Source organism: Mobula birostris, chromosome 3 (assembly GCF_030028105.1).
Source record: "Mobula birostris isolate sMobBir1 chromosome 3, sMobBir1.hap1, whole genome shotgun sequence".
In the NCBI taxonomy this organism is placed as follows: domain Eukaryota; kingdom Metazoa; phylum Chordata; class Chondrichthyes; order Myliobatiformes; family Myliobatidae; genus Mobula; species Mobula birostris.
This window is the reverse complement of record NC_092372.1, coordinates 230,411,288-230,428,366: the sequence shown is the minus strand read 5'-3', so window position 1 is coordinate 230,428,366 and position 17,079 is coordinate 230,411,288. Positions and strand designations below refer to the sequence as shown.

The window sequence follows — 17,079 nt, the reverse complement described above, 5'->3', positions numbered from 1 at the left end:
GATTGATTCCTGGGATGGCAGGACTTTCATATGAAGAAAGATTGGATGAACTGAGCTTGTACTCGTTGGAATTTAGAAGATTGAGGGGGGATCTGATTAAAACGTATAAAATCCTAAAGGGATTGGACAGGCTAGATGCAGGAAGATTGCTCCCGATGTTGGGGAAGTCCAGAACGAGGGGTCACAGTTTGAGGATAGAGGGGAAGCCTTTTAGGACCGAGATGAGGAAAAACTTCTTCACACAGAAAGTGGTGAATCTGTGGAATTCTCTGCCACAGGAAACAGTTGAGGCCAGTTCATTGGCTATATTTAAGAGGGAGTTAGATATGGCCCTTGTGGCTACGGGGATCAGGGGGTATGAACGGAAGGCTGGGGCGGGGTTCTGAGTTGGATGATCAGCCACGATCATAATAAATGGTGGTGCAGGCTCGAAGGGCCGAATGGCCTACTCCTGCACCTATTTTCTATGTTTCTATGTTTAACTTCCCCTCCCTAAATCCCTACCAGTCTCGCCTTTCTCTTCTCAACCACTACATCATGGAATTATGATGTAGTGGCCATTACAGAGACTTGGCTGGCACCAGGGCAGGAATGTATTCTCAATATTCCCGGATTTCAGTGCTTTAAAAGGGATAGAGAGGGCGGATAAAGGGGAGGACGGGTGGCATTACTGGTCAAGGATACTACTACAGCTACAGAAAGGGTGGGTAATGTAGCAGATTTCTCTTTTGAGTCAGTATGGGTGGCAGTCAGGAACAGGAAGGGAGCAGTTACTCTATTGGGGGTATTCTATAAGCCCCCTGGCAGCAGCAGAGATACAGAGGAGCAGATTGGGAGGCAGATTTTGGAAAGGTGCAAAAATAACAGGGTTGTTATGATGGGTGACTTTAACTTCCGTAATATTGATTGGCACCTGATTAGTTCCAAGGGTTTAGATGGGGCAGAGTTTGTTAAGTGTTTCCAGGACGGATTCCTGTCACAGTATGTGGACAGGCCGACCGGGGGAATGCCATACTAGATCTAGTATAGTACTAGGTAATGAACCGGGTCAGGTCACAGATCTCTCAGTGGGTGAGCATCTGGGGGACGGAAACCACTGCTCCCTGGCCTTTAGCATTATCATGGAAAAGGGTAGAATCAGAGAGGACAGGAAAATTTTTAATTGGGGAAGGGCAAATTATGAGGCTATAAGGCTAGAACTTGCGGGTGTGAATTGGGATGATGTTTTTGCAGGGAAATGTACTGTGGACATGTGGTCGATGTTTAGAGATCTCTTGCAGGATGTTAGGGATAAATTTGTCCCGGTGAGGAAGATAAAGAATGGTAGGGTGAAGGAACCATGGGTGACAAGTGAGGTGGAAAATCTAGTCAGGTGGAAGAAGGCAGCATACATGAGGTTTAGGAAGCAAGGATCAGATGGGTCTATTGAGGAATATAGGGAAGCAAGAAAGGAGCTTAAGAAGGGGCTGAGAAGAGCAAGAAGGGGGCATGAGAAGGCCTTGGCGAGTAGGGTAAAGGAAAACCCCAAGGCATTCTTCAATTATGTGAAGAAAAAAAGGATGACAGGATTGAAGGTAGGACTGATTAGAGATAAAGGTGGGAAGATGTGCCTGGAGGCTGTGAAAGTGAGAGAGGTCCTCAATGAATACTTCTCTTTGGTATTCACCATTGAGAGGGATCATGATGATGGTGAGGACAATATGAGTCAGGTTGATGTTCTGGAGCATGTTGATATTAAGGGAAAGGAGGTGTTGGAGTTGTTAAAATACATTAGGATGGATAAGTCCCTGGGTCCTGAGGGAATATTCCCCAGGCTGCTCCACGAGGTGAGGGAAGAGATTGCTGAGCCTTTGGGTAGTATCTTTATGTCCTCATTGTCCATGGGAATGGTGCCGGAGGATTGGAGGGAGGTGAATGTTGTCCCCTTGTTCAAAAAAGGTAGTAGGGATAGTCCAGGTAATTATAGACCAGTGAGCCTTATGTCTGTGGTGGGAAAGCTGTTCGAAAAGATTATTAGAGATAGGATCTCTGGGCATTTAGAGAATCATGGTCTGATCAGGGACAGTCAACATGGCTTTGTGAAGGGCAGATCGTGTCTAACAAGCCTGATAGAGCTCTTTGAGGAGGTGACCAGGCATATAGATGAGGGTAGTCCAGTGGATGTGATCTATATGGATTTTAGTAAGGTATTTGAGAAGGTTCCACATGGTAGGCTTATTCAGAAAGTCAGAAGGCATGGGATCCAGGGAAGTTTGGCCAGGTTGATTCAGAATTGGCTTGCCTGCAGAAGGCAGAGGGTGGTGGTGGAGGGAGTACATTCAGATTGGAGGATTGTGACTAGTGGTGGCCCACAAGGATCTGTTCTGAGACCTCTACTTTTCGTGATTTTTATTAATGACCTGGACGTGGGGGTAGAAGGGTGGTTTGGCAAGTTTGCAGACAACACAAAGGTTGTTGGTGTTGTAGATAGTGTAGAGGATTGTCAAAGATTGCAGAAAGACATTGATAGGATGAAGAAGTGGGCTGAGAAGAGGCAGATGGAGTTCAACCCGGAGAAGTGTGAGGTATTACACTTTGGAAGGACAAACTCCAAGGCAGAGTCCAAAGTAAATGGCAGGATAGCTGGTGGTGTGGAGGAGCAGAGGGATCTGGGGGTACATCTCCACAGATCCCTGAAAGTTACCTCACAGGTGGATAGGGTACTTAAGAAAGCTTATGGGGTGTTAGCCTTCATAAGTCGAGGGATAAAGTTCAAGAGTCGCGATGTTATGATGCAGCTCTATAAAACTCTGGTTAGGCCACACTTGGAGTACTGTGTCCAGTTCTGGTCACCTCACTATAGGAAGGATGTGGAAGCATTGGAAAGGGTACAGAGGAGATTTACCAGAATGCTGCCTGGTTTACTGTTCTATATACTATTACCATCTCTCACCATCCCGGTCTGCATTCTCTCTCATCTCTCCCTTATTGCCCTCCATTGGTTTCTGTTCCATCCCCTTCCAGCACCACCACCTTTTCTGTACCCCTCCCCCTGCGACAGCACCTCCTGTCTAAGCACTCCTCACCTCCTCCTCTCCTCGTCTGTCCTCCACTATCCTCTAGCTTTCCTCTCACTCCCTCCTCAACGAGCCCATACCACCCTCCTATCGCGCTCCCTCAACCATTTCTTCCAACTCCTCTCTCCAATCTCCATCCTCTCTCACCTCCTTGTCCTTCCTCCTGTCTCCGTCCCATACCACCCACCCCGCCGCTCCTTCCGCGCAGCTGTACTCCGAAGACATCCCTCCCTCCCCATCCGGTGTCGGCAGCGCTCCGCCCCAGGATTCGGACCTGAATTGTTCATTGGCCGTGATCCTGGAGTCGGGCGAGATCTGCTCCGGGTTTTCCCTTCATCTCTGCAGCTGCACTGTCCACCCGACTCGACCAGAGGAAAACCTCTGACTTTCAGTTTCGGCTCGCTGAAGCGTCCCGGACTCGGTACAGAATTCTCCAACTCCAGGTAGTCTGTCTTCTTCTCAGCAGCTGTCCTGCCTTGAGACTGGGTTCAAGTTTTGTCCTTTCGCAATTCCAGTTTGTCCGAAACCAACGCCCTACCTGGAACCAACTGAGATAGGGTCAGTTGATCAGATCACCCCGGGCCTCACATGACTCCTTCGCCACTCTCCTCTTCGATCCCCCATCGTCATCGACCGCACCCGCCCGTGTGTCCACTCTGCCCTCCTGACCGGCCCACACGCCCCTCTTCTGTCCACCCTCCCGATCCACTCCCTCTCTTCCCTCTCCGGTTCTGCCCCAAACTCTACCCCCGTTCTGCCCCCATCTCCCCCAATCTCCACACCCCTCTCTCCACCCGTCCATCTCAATTCTCCCCCTGCCCCGGTCCTGCCATTCCTCCCCCACCTCATCCCGCCACCCTTTTCCTACCCCATCCCACCATCCTTTTCCCCGTCTCGTCAATCTCTACCCCTCTTCCTCCCGCACTCTCCCCCCCCACGCCACCCTTCTTTCCCTCGTCCTGCCAACTCTCTCCAACCGCCGTAGTGGCACCCCTCTCCCCTCCCGTCCCGCCACCCCTCTCCCCTCTCCCCTCCCGTCCCGCCACCCCTCTCCCCTCCCCGTCCCGCCACCCCTCTCCCCTCCCCCTCCCCCCTCCCGTCCCTCCACCCCCCTCCCCCCTCCCGTCCCTCCACCCCTCTCCCCTCTCCCCTCTCCCCTCCCCCTCCCCCTCCCCTCTCCCCTCCCCCCTCCCCCTCCCCCCTCCCCCCTCCCCCCTCCCCTCCCCTCTCCCCCCTCCCCTCCCCCCTCCCCCCTCCCCCCTCCCCCCTCCCCTCCCCCTCCCCTCCCCCTCCCCTCCCCCCTCCCCCCTCCCCCCTCCCCCCTCCCCTCCCCCCTCCCCCCCCTCCCCCCTCCCCCCTCCCCCCCCCCTCCCCTCCCTCCCCCCTCCCCTCCCCCTCCACCCCCCTCCCCCCTCCCCTCCACCCCCCTCCCCCTCCACCCCCCTCCCCCCTCCCCTCCACCCCCCTCCCCCCTCCCCTCCCCCTCCACCCCCCTCCCCCCTCCCCTCACCCTCCCCCTCCCCTCCCGCCACCTCTCTCCCCTCCCGTCGACCCTTCTGCACCGCGACGGAGCGCCTAGTCTGCTCCTGATATTCCATATACGGTTTGGCCAAGGCCTGAGGACCCCGAGCATCATATTCCTGGTCTTCTGATGTAATCCTCTGGAAGAAAATGTAAACATTCTGTTTGCCTTCCGCACCACTGGCTGAAACTGCAACCCTCATGCTCCCACCCACTGGAGCTCTCCACCCTTCCCATCCACACCTCCCCTTCACCGTGCGAGTCTGTGATACAGACTCCCACCTCATCCCACTTACTACTCCTCCCTCCTCCACCAGCCACCCCTCCTCCCTTCCAACTTCCACATCACTCACACTCCTCCACCTCCTGATATTCACCCTCCCCTCTACCAGATTTGAAAAACCCTCCTCCACTACAGCTCCCCTCAATCCCCTCTCCCCCTCAATTCCTCTCCCCCCTCCTCTCCCCCACACATCCTCTCCCCTATGCCATCTCCCCCAGATCCTCTTCTCTAGCTCCTCTCCACCCTTCTAACCTCTCTCCTCCAACCCAACCCCTCCACCACCTCCTCTTCCCCAAACTCCCCACCTCCACCTCCTCTTCCCCAAACTCCCCACCTCCACTTCCCCAAACCCCCCTCCACCACCTCCTCTTCCCCTTCCCCAAACCCCCCTCCACCACCTCCTCTTCCCCAAACCCCCCACCTCCACCCCCAAACCCCCCACCTCCACCCCCAAACTCCCCACCTCCACCCCCAATCTCCCCACCTCCACCTCCTCTTCCCCAAACCCCCCTCCACCACCTCCTCTTCCACAAACTCCCCACCTCCACCTCCTCTCCCCCAAACCCCCCACCTCCTCTTCCCCAAACCCCCCACCTCCACCTCCTCTTCCCCAAACCCCCCACCTCCTCTTCCCCAAACCCCCCACCTCCTCTTCCCCAAACTCCCCACCTCCACCTCCTCTTCCCCAAACTCCCCACCTCCACCTCCTCTTCCCCAAACCCCCCTCCACCACCTCCTCTCCCCCAAACCCCCCACCTCCTCTTCCCCAAACCCCCCACCTCCACCTCCTCTTCCCCAAACCCCCCACCTCCACCTCCTCTTCCCCAAACCCCCCACCTCCTCTTCCCCAAACCCCCCACCTCCACCTCCTCTTCCCCAAACTCCCCACCTCCACCTCCTCTTCCCCAAACCCCCCTCCACCACCTCCTCTTCCCCAAACCCCCCTCCACCACCTCCTCTTCCCCAAACCCCCCACCTCCACCTCCTCTTCCCCAAACCCCCCACCTCCACCTCCTCTTCCCCAAACTCCCCACCTCCACCTCCTCTTCCCCAAACCCCCCACCTCCACCTCCTCTTCCCCAAACTCCCCACCTCCACCTCCTCTTCCCCAAACTCCCCACCTCCACCTCCTCTTCCCCAAACTCTCCACCTCCTCTTCCCCACGCTACATCTACACTACCTCCTATCCTCCACACCTCCTCCCCAAAGCCATCTCCCCCACACATCCTCTGTGCCACACCGTCTCAGCCACCTCTGCTCTACCAACCAGTCTCTGGCACACCCCCTCCCTGACTCCTTTCTGCCAGCCTCCTCTCCCCCCGCACCCTTTCCCCTGCACCCTCTTTCTCTGCACTCCCTCACCCACTTACTCTGCACCACATCATGTCCCCCACACAATCTGCCCCTCGCCATCTCTCCAAACTATCCATTCCTCCAACCCTTCTCTTCCACCTCCTCTCCTCCACTGCCCTCCACACAATCTCCTCATCAGCCTCTACTCAATGCCCTCTCCTCATCACCCAACTCCCCCATTCCAGCTCCCTTGCCACCCCGCATCCGCAGCACCCTTCCTCCACAATCTCCCATCCACCTCCACTCATCAACCTCGACTCCCCCCTCCTCCCCCCTCTCCCCTCCCCCCTCCTCCCCATCTCCCCCCTCTCCTTCCCCTCCTCACTCCACCCCCTCCTCACGCCCCGCTCTCCTCTGCCCCCTCACTCTCTCACCTCCCCCTCCTCACCCCCCATCTCCCTCCTCCCCCCATCTCCCTCCTCCCCCTCCCCCTCTCTCTCCCCCTCCCCTCTCTCTCCTCCCCCTCCTCCCCTCCGACCCCTCACTTGCCCCCCTCCTTGCCCCCCCTTCCCCCTCACTCCCCCCTCTCCTCTGCCCCTCCTCACTCCCTCTCCACCGCCCCCTACTCACTCCCCCCCTCCACCACCCTCCTCACCCCTCTCCTCACTTCCCCCCTCCTCGCCCTGCCTCCTCTCCCTCCCCATTTCCTCCCCCTCCCCCCTCCCTCCTCCTCCCCCTCCCCACTTCCTCCCCCACTTCCTCCCCCTCCTCCTCCCCCTCCTCCTCCCCCTCCTCCTCCCCCTCCTCCTCCCCCTCCTCCCCCCTCCTCCCCTCCTCCCCCCCTCCTCCCTCCTCCCCCCCTCCCCCCCCTCCCCCCTCCTCCCTCCCCCCTCCTCCCTCCTCCCCCCTCCTCCCCCTCCTCCCTCCTCCCTCCTCCCTCCTCCCCCTCCTCCTCCTCCCCCTCCTCCTCCTCCCCCTCCTCCCCTTCCTCCTCCTCCCCCTCCTCCCCCTCCCCCTCCTCCCCCTCCCCCTCCTCCCCCTCCCCCTCCTCCCCCTCCCCCTCCTCCCCCTCCCCCTCCCCCCTCCGCCCTCCCTCCTCCCCCTCCCCATCCTCCCCCCTCCCTCCTCCCCCTCCCCCTCCTACCCCTCTTCCAGGAGGACCACAGTCAGGAATGTACAGGGAGGGGATTTGGGGGGTGGAGGTGGCTGATGTTCCAGCCTTATGCAACCAGTGTTTAGAATAATTTTGATAGAGGTATCACTGCCTTTGCTTATAGATTCTGAACCATTGGTCAGGAAGTCAAAAGTGGTGTTGAGTCCCAGCTCACAGGGTTTGGTGATGAGATGGAAGTATTGAAGGTGGAGGTAGAGAAACATTATCGTGGAACTGAGGTAGCTACAGTCCAGATACTCCAAGGATGAGTGTCGGGCCAGGGAGATGGCATCTGCTGGTGCCTGGTGAATTTCAGTGTGCAGAGTTTATCTGGAAGGCCGGGGCTGGGGTTGGGGTATATGTGGCGCAGGTGTGGCCTGTACAAAATGGACGGATTACACTTCAATCCTAGGGGGACCAATATCCTGGCAGGGAGATTAGCGAGGGCTACTGTGGTGACTTTAAACTAGAATGGTTGGGGGGTGGGAATCAAATTAAAGAGGCTAGGCGAGAGGAGGTTAGTTCACAACAGGGGGATGGGAACCAGTGCAGAGAGACAGAGGGGTGTAAAGTGAGGGTAGAAGCAAAAAGTACTAAGGAGAAAAGTAAAAGTGGCAGGCTGACAAATCCAGGGCAAGCATCAAAAAGGGCCACTTTTCAACATAATTGTATAAAGGCTAAGAGAGTTGTCAAAGAGCGCCTGAAGGCTTTGTGTGTCAATGCAAGGAGCATTCGTAACAAGTTGGATGAATTGAAAGTGCAGATTGTTATTAATGATTATGATATAGTTGGGATCACAGAGACATGGCTCCAGGGTGACCAAGGATGGGAGCTCAACGTTCAGGGATATTCAATATTCAGGAGGGATAGACATGAAGGGAGGGGAGGTGGGGTGGCGTTGCTGGTTAAAGAGGAGATTAACGCAATAGAAAGGAAGGACATAAGCCGGGAAGATGTGGAATCGATATGGGTAGAGCTGCATAACACTAAGGGGCAGAAGACGCTGGTGGGAGTTGTGTACAGGCCACCTAACAGTAATAGTGAGGTCAGGGATGGTATTAAACAGGAAATTAGAAATGTGTGCAATAAAGGAACAGCAGTTATAATGGGTGACTTCAATCTACATGTAGATTGGGTGAACCAAATTGGTAAAGGTGCTGAGGGAGAGGATTTCTTGGAATGTATGCAAGATGGTTTTTTGAACCAACATGTCGAGGAACCAACTAGAGAGCAGGCTATTCTAGACTGGGTTTTGAGCAATGAGGAAGGGTTAATTAGCAATCTTGTCATGAGAGGCCCCTTGGGTAAGAGTGACCATAATATGGTGGAATTCTTCATTAAGATGGAGAGTGACATAGTTAATTCAGAAACAAAGGTTCTGAACTTAAAAGAGGGGTAACTTTGAAGGTATGAGACGTGAATTAGCTAAGATAGACTGGCAAATGACACTTAAAGGATTGACGGTGGATATGCAATGGCAAGCATTTAAAGGTTGCATGGATAAACTGCAACAAATGTTCATCCCAGTTTGGCAAAAGAATAAATCAAGGAAGGTAGTGCATCCGTGGCTGACAAGAGAAATTAGGGATAGTATCAATTCCAAAGAAGAAGCATACAAATTAGCCAAAAAAAGTGGCTCACCTGAGGACTGGGAGAAATTCAGAGTCCAGCAGAGGAAGACAAAGGGCTTAATTAGGAAGGGGAAAAAAGATTATGAGAGAAAACTGGCAGGGAACATAAAAACTGAATGTAAAAGCTTTTATAGATCTGTATAAAGGAAAAGACTGGTAAAGACAAATGTAGGTCCCCTACAGACAGAAACAGGTGAATTGATTATGGGGAGCAAGGACATGGCAGACCAATTGAATAATTACTTTGGTTCTGTCTTCACTAAGGAGGACATGAATAATCTTCCAGAAATAGTAGGGAACCGAGAGTCCAGTGAGATGGAGGAACTGAGTGAAATACATGTTAGTAGGGAAGTGGTGTTAGGTAAATTGAAGGGACTAAAGGCAGATAAATCCCGGGGACCAGATGGTCTGCATCCCAGAGTGCTTAAGGAAGTAGCCCAAGAAATAGTGGATGCATTAGTGATAATGTTTCAAAACTCGTTAGATTCTGGACTAGTTCCTGAGGATTGGAGGGTGGCTAATGTAATCCCACTTTTTAAAAAAGGAGGGAGAGAGAAACCAGGGAATTATAGACCGGTTACCCTAACGTCGGTGGTGGGGAAACTGCTGGAGTCAGTTATCAAAGATGTGATAACAGCACATTTGGAAAGCGGTGAAATCATCGGACAAAGTCAGCATGGATTTGTGAAAGGAAAATCATGTCTGACGAATCTCATAGAATTTTTTGAGGATGTAACTAGTAGAGTGGATAGGGGAGAACCAGTGGATGTGGTATATTTGGATTTTCAAAAGGCTTTTGACAAGGTCCCACACAGGAGATTAGTGTGCAAACTTAAAGCACACGGTTTTGGGGGTAAGGTATTGATGTGGATAGAGAATTGGTTAGCAGACAGGAAGCAAAGAGTGGGAATAAACGGGACCTTTTCAGAATGGCAGGCAGTGACTAGTGGGGTACTGCAAGGCTCAGTGCTGGGACCCCAGTTGTTTACAATATATATTAATGACTTGGATGAGGGAATTAAATGCAGCATCTCCAAGTTTGCGGATGACACAAAGCTGGGCGGCAGTGTTAGCTGTGAGGAGGATGCTAAGAGGATGCAGGGTGACTTGGATAGGTTGGGTGAGTGGGTAAATTCCTGGCAGATGCAATTTAATGTGGATAAATGTGAAGTTATCCACTTTGGTGGCAAAAATAGGAAAACAGATTATTATCTGAATGGTGGCCGATTAGGAAAAGGGGAGGTGCAACGAGACCTGGGTGTCATGTCATTATACACCAGTCATTGAAAGTGGGCATGCAGGTTCAGCAGGCGGTGAAAAAGGCAAATGGTATGCTGGCATTTATAGCAAGAGGATTTGAGTACAGGAGCAGGGAGGTACTACTGCAGTTGTACAAGGCCTTGGTGAGACCACACCTGGAGTATTGTGTGCAGTTTTGGTCCCCTAATCTGAGGGAAGACCTCCTTGCCATAGAGGGAGTACAAAAAAGCTTCACCAGATTGATTCCTGGGATGGCAGGACTTTCATATGAAGAAAGACTGGATGAACTAGGCTTGTACTCGTTGGAATTTAGAAGATTGAGGGGGGATCTGATTGAAACGTCTAAAATCCTAAAGGGATTGGACAGGCTAGATGCAGGAAGATTGTTCCCAATATTGGGGAAGTCCAGAATGAGGGGTCACAGTTTGAGGATAAAGGCGAAGCCTTTTTGGACTGAGATTAGGGAAAAGCTTCTTCACACAGAGAGTGGTGAATCTGTGGAATTCTCTGCCACAGGAGACAGTTGAGGCCAGTTCATTGGCTATATTTAAGAGGGAGTTAGATATGGCCCTTGTGGCTACGGGGATCAGGGGGTATGGAGGGAAGGCTGGTACAGGGATCTGAATTGGATGATCAGCCATGATCATAATAAATGGCGGTGCAGGCTCGAAGGGCCGAATGGCCTACTCCTGCACCTATTCTCTATGTTTCTATGTGTGCCGTAACCTGCTTCTCGACATCATGATGGTGGATGTCTGACCCAGTGGGCTGTAGTTATTGAAGCATGTTATCTTAATTATGAAAGCTAAGCTTTATTTGACACACGTACATTAAAACTACCGTGATACGTGTCATTCGCATCAGTGACCAATGCACTCGGACGATTCAGGCCAGGCCTTTAGTGTCTCCTTTTTGCATGCTCTACTATAACATATCCACAACTTACTAACCATTACTTAGCTGTATGTCTTTGTAACGTTGGAGGAATTTGCAGCAGCCAGAAAAATCTCATGCAGTCACGGGGAGAATGCCTAAGCTCCTTACAGCCAGCAGCAGGAATTGAACCCAGGTCACTGATACTGTAATGGTGTTGTTCTAACCTCCATGTTGCTCAGGAACTAATCGACCCATAAACACGCATAAGTATTGGATATTTTTCCTCAGTCCACAATCTGCCAGAATATCCCCAAACAATTTGTGGGCATTTCAATCAAAGCTATCCTCTCCGTTTAGATTCCAGAGAAGGAATTGACCTCAGAGCCTGAGCAGTTGACTGAACCATGTCTATAAACAGCTGAAGATGTCCTGCAACTGTCCCGATCGGCTGTGGAGGCTGTACAAGCTGCTGTGATATTCTCTCAGTCTACAAGGAACCTGGCCTCCACACTCGGGGTGTTGGGCCCCGTCATTGGGGTGGCCTCCATGCTGTTAAGCTATCTTTGAGTAACGTGGACAGCCCAGAGCTGGCCTTCATGAAGGAGCAGTTCCAGATCGTTAGGAACCGGCTGGATGTCCTCTCCGGCAGATTTCAGAAGTCCTTCGGGAAATTGAGCGAAGCACCATCAACAGCCAGTATTTCCCCATTGAAGAAAATCTGAAGAACCAGTTCAGGAAGTACATGGGCATTCTCAACGCAGCGCCAGCATTTCGACATGAGGGAAAGGAAGAGTTCCTCAAACACTTTGATGCGACCAAGAGAGACCAGAACCTCCACACTCTCTATGACGGGGTAATGGGTAACACTGCCATCTTTGCAAATCCCATCCTGGACACCGCCATGAACTGTGACCAGAGGAACCGGCGCCTGATGGAGAGTCTCTGCGCCCGACTGAAATATCTGTTCTGTATCGGCCTGATCGCCCTACTGGGACACGCTGGCATCACCGGAAATGATGTCACGGCTCTGGTGTCGGATTGGAACCAGAAACAGGCTGAAATAGAGGCCAAAATGAAATCCATGATAGATCGGGGTATCAGTGAGTTTGTGGAGCAGGCGAAGATAGATGTAAAGAGGATGGTAAAGGAGAAGGCAGAGAGAAGTAACAAGGAGACCTCACGTTACATACTGGAAGCTTTGGCCAACAAGTATGACTGGGTCACTTGGTCAGTGCGGGTCTATGATGGTATCAGTGGATTCAGCAATCACTGTGTTACTGGCTGTAAGTACTTTCACTATTTCAGGCTGAATAATGTTAATATTGTTGTCTCCTACAGTCCCAGCCCACAGCCAGTTGATGTGACCCGCATCAGACAGTTAATGAAGGAGAAATTGGACTGGCAATTTGCATTAGCCAGCTCTTTAACTTTTGGCTGGAATAAAGCAAGACAAATTGTCCGTTATTTCAAGGACAGCATGGATGGATGTGTAGTCCATGTGGTGACATGTGGTAGTAACTTGTATTATAACTGCACCTTCCCTGATGAATGCCATTTCTGGATGGGCAACTGCGACAGTGTCACCCTGTGCATCCATCGGGAATAAACCCCACCCTCTGCCACCATGAAACCCAGACCGTACCACACCCAAGTGACCCCCAACCCTCTCCTCACCCACCCCCTACTCTGCTACTGCAGTCAGAATGCTTAACCCTATTTGCCTCTGTTAGCCTGTAAGGATAGAGTTAAATTGCCTGCTCTCCTCGGTGTGTGTACCACAACCTGGTGTGGTTGTGAGAGTAAACAGAATTAGTTTGGGACATGGGGACAGAGTTCCAGTCCACAGCATTGAGAGCAGATAATGATGGGAAGCATGCTGATCTGGGGAAGGAAAACACATTGCAGGTAACCTGGCAACCTACTGGGGTAAGATGTGGGTCGGGGTTCAGGGTGTAAATAGGGGCTATCTTTTGTGCAAAATTGTCGCTGTGGAAGGAACTTGTAAACTGAACATAGGGACACACTGAGAGAGGGAGAGACCAGTGGACACAGCTCTTGGTTTACTCCACAACCACTTAGATAAGTCCGCTCAGTGGTTGGTAACTTTCCATTCTGTTGTTTTTCAAGCACTCATACTATCCCAATAAAGTCATGCCTTCATAACCATCAATATGTGTACAGTGTCTCCTCTGTTTGAAAATACCTCTAGTTGGTGAATCTGAAGGATCAGGGAACAAATATTTAAGATAATACGTACAAAACACTGGGGGAACTCAGCAGGTCGGGCAGCATCCGTGGAAACGATCAGTCAACATTTTGGGCTGGAACCCTTCGTCAGGACCGTAGGGGGAAGGGGCTGAGGCCCTATAAGGAAGGTGGGGGGAGGTTGGGAAGGAGAAGGCTGGTAGTTTCCAGGTGAAAAACCAGTCAGGGGAAAGATAAAGGGGTGGGGTACGGGAGGCAGGGAGGTGATAGGCAGGAAAGGTGAAGAAGGAATAGGGGAAAGCACAATGGGTAGTAGAAGGAGGCGGAACCATGAGGGAGGTGATAGGCAGCTGGGGGAGGGGGCAGAGTGACATAGGGATAGGAGGAGGGAGGGGGAGGGAATTACCGGAAGTTGGAGAATTCAATGTTCATGCCAAAGGGCTGGAGACTACCCAGCCAGTATATGAGGTATTGCTCCTCCAACCTGAGTTTGGCCTCATTGTGACAGTAGGGCAGGCCATGTATGGACAAATCCAAATGGGAATGTGAAGCAGAGTTAAAGTGGGTGGCAACTGGGAGATCCTGTCTGTTGTGGCGGACGGAGTGGAGGTGCTCGACGAAGTGGTCCTCCAATCTACATCGGGTCTCACTGATGTAGAGGAGGCCGCACTGGGAGCACCAGATGCAATAGATGACCTCAACAGACTCACAAGTGAAGTGTTGCCTCACCTGGAAGGACTGTTTGGGGCCCTCAATGATGGTGAGAAAGGAATATATTTTTAAAATATTTTCATTCCAAAATTGGTGGTGTCAGCAGGATCCAGGCCAGCGTTTCACAAGTGAAAGGAGTTCCCTACAGGTAGGACAGCGGTTCAGGAACTGGAATGGAGAGACAACAGCAACCATATTGTACAGAAGCATACATTCTGTGTTTAAAGGGCAGGCAAGTTGGCAAAGGAGTTGGGGTGGCTCTGATGTTAAAAAATGAAATCAATTCCTTAGAAAGAGGTGACGTGGGCAGAAGGTGTAGAATTCTTATGGGTAGAGTTAAGAAAGTGCAAGGGTAAAAAGATACTGATGGGAGTTCTATACAGGCATCCTATAGCAGGATGTGGGCTACAAATTGCAACAGGAGACAGAAAAGGCATTTAAAGTGTACTGTTATGACAATCATGGGAGGTTTCAATATGGAGGCAGATTGGGAAAATCAAGTTGGCAAATTTTTAGAATACTGATAATTTTTTTTATTGCAGCTTGTAGTTAACCCCGCTAAGGGAATAGCAATTCTGGATTGGGTGTAATGTATTGAACTAGATTTGATAAGGGAGTTTTGGCAAAGGAACCCAAGGCAGGCAGTGATCATAATTCACCCTGAACTTTGAGAAGGAAAGCAAATATCAGATGAATCTGAGTAGAGGGAATAACGGAGACATTAAAGAGGGAGATGCCGAAAGTTAATTGGCAGAGGACATTAGAAGAGATGACAGCAGAGTAACAGTGGCAGGAATTTCTGGGGGCAATTTGGAAGGACCAAGGATGAAGAAATGTTCCAGAGGGAGGATGGCACAACTGTGGCTGACAAAGAAAGTCAAGACAGAATAAAAGCAAAAGGGAGGGCAGATAACTAATTAGTGAGAAGGTAGAAGCTTTTAAAATCCAACAGATTGCAACTGTAAATCCATAAAATGAGATAATATAAAGTGAGCCAATAATATCAAAGATGATGCAAAAAGTTATTTTGTTAGTACCTCCAGTTGAACTCTGTCTTTTTGTGTGTTTCCCCCAGCTGTCAGTCTGTGGTTTTGTATTGCCATGTGCTCCTGCTCTACTCTGGCCCCTGTATTACTGAGTTCTCCGTCTCTCACCTGTTTCTCATTATTACCTGTATTGGTGGCACCTGTGTCTCATTGTGCTCCACCTATCATCTGCCTCTCTGTTTATTGCTCAGTGCATTTTAGTCCTGTGTTTTCACCTGTTTGTCACTAGATTGAACATAGAATAGTATAGCACAGTACAGGCCCTTCGGCCCACAATGTTGTGCCAATCCTTAAATTCCTCCATATAGCTGTCTAGTAGTCTCTTAAATTTCACCAGTGTATCTGCCTCCACCACTGACTCAGGCAGTGCATTCCATGCACCAACCACTCTCTGAGTAAAACACCTCCCTCTAATATCCCCCTTGAACTTTCCACCATCATTGCCTCGTGACTCTTAAACTCCATCCCTCGACTTATGAAAGCTAACACCCAATAAGCTTTCTTAATTACCCTATCTACCTGTGAGGCAACTTTCAGGCTCATGTACCCCCAGATCCCTCTGCTCCTCCACACTACCAAGTATCCTACCATTTACTTTGTACTCTACCTTAGAGTTTGTCTTTCCAAAGTGTACCACCTCATACTTCTCCGGGTTGAACTCCACCTGCCACTTCTCAGCCCACTTCTGTATCTTATCAATATCTCTCTGCAATCTTTGACAATCCTCTACACTATCCACAACACCACTAACCTTTGTGTCGTCAGAAAACCTGCCAACACACCCTTCTACCCCCACATCCAGGTCGTTAATAAAAATCACGAAAAGTAGAGGTCCCAGAACTGATCCCTGTGGGATACCACTAGTTACAATCCTCCAATCCAAATGTACTCCCTCCACCATGATCCTCTGCCTTCTGTAGGCAAACTAAATCTGAATCCACCTGACCAAATTTCCATGGATCCCATGCCTTCTGACTTTCTGAATAAGCCTACCGTGTGGAACCTTGTCAAATGCCTTACTAAAATCCATATAGATCACATCCACTGCACTACCCTCATCTATATGCCTGGTCACCTCCTCAAAGAACTCTTATCAGGCTTGTTAGACACGATCTGCCCTTCACAAAGCCATACTGACTGTCCCTGATCAGATGATTCTCTAAATGTCCAGAGATCCTATCTCTAAGAATCTTTTCCAACAGCTTTCCCACCACAGACATAAGGCTCACTGGTCTATAATTACCCAGACTATCCCTACTACCTTTTTTGAACAAGGGAACAACATTCGCCTCCCTCCAATCCTCCGGTACCATTCCTGTAGACAACGAGCACATAATGATCCCAGCCAGAGGCTCAGCAATCTCTTCTCTCGCCTCGTGGAGCAGCCTGGGGAATATTCCATCAGGCCCCGGGGACTTATCTGTCCGAATGTATTTTAACAACTCCAACACCTCCTCTCCCTTAATATCAACATGCTCCAGAGCATCAACCTCACTCATATTGTCCTCACCGTCATCAAGTTCCCTCTCATTGGTGAATACCGAAGAGAAGTATTCATTGAGGACCTTGGCCACTTCCATGCACATCTTCCCACCTTTTTCTCTAATCGGTCCTACCTTCACTCCTATCATCCTTTTCTTCTTCACATAATTGAAGAATGCCTTGGGGTTTTCCTTTACCCTACTCGCCAAGGCCTTCTCATGCCCCCTTCTTGCTCTTCTCAGCCCCTTCTTAAGCTCCTTTCTAGCTTCCCTATATTCCTCAATAGACCCATCTGATCCTTGCTTCCTAAACCTCATGTATGCTGCCTTCTTCCACCTGACTAGATTTTCCACCTCACTTGTCACCCATGGTTCCTTCACCCTACCATTCTTTATCTTCCTCACTGGGAACATCGCTAACATCCCGCAAGAGGTCCCTGAACATCGATCATATGTCCACAGTATATTTCCCTGCAAAAACATCACCCCAATTCACACCCACAAGTTATAGCCTTATAGCCTCATAATTTTCCCTTTCCCATTCAAAAATTTTCCTGACCTCT

The 17,079-nt window shown here is 50.8% G+C and overlaps 1 long non-coding RNA gene and 1 pseudogene across 1 annotated transcript in view; both read left to right on the top strand.

Moving 5' to 3' along the window:
- Positions 1-3,328: 3,328 nt before the first annotated feature.
- LOC140195647 (uncharacterized) overlaps positions 3,329-17,079 on the top strand; it is a 46,730-nt gene continuing 32,979 nt past the window's right edge. The window contains exon 1 of the long non-coding RNA XR_011885534.1: positions 3,329-3,499. This is a non-coding gene — a long non-coding RNA (uncharacterized lncRNA). The remainder of the gene's footprint in view (positions 3,500-17,079) is intronic.
- On the top strand, positions 4,386-13,232 carry LOC140194827 (uncharacterized; annotated as a pseudogene).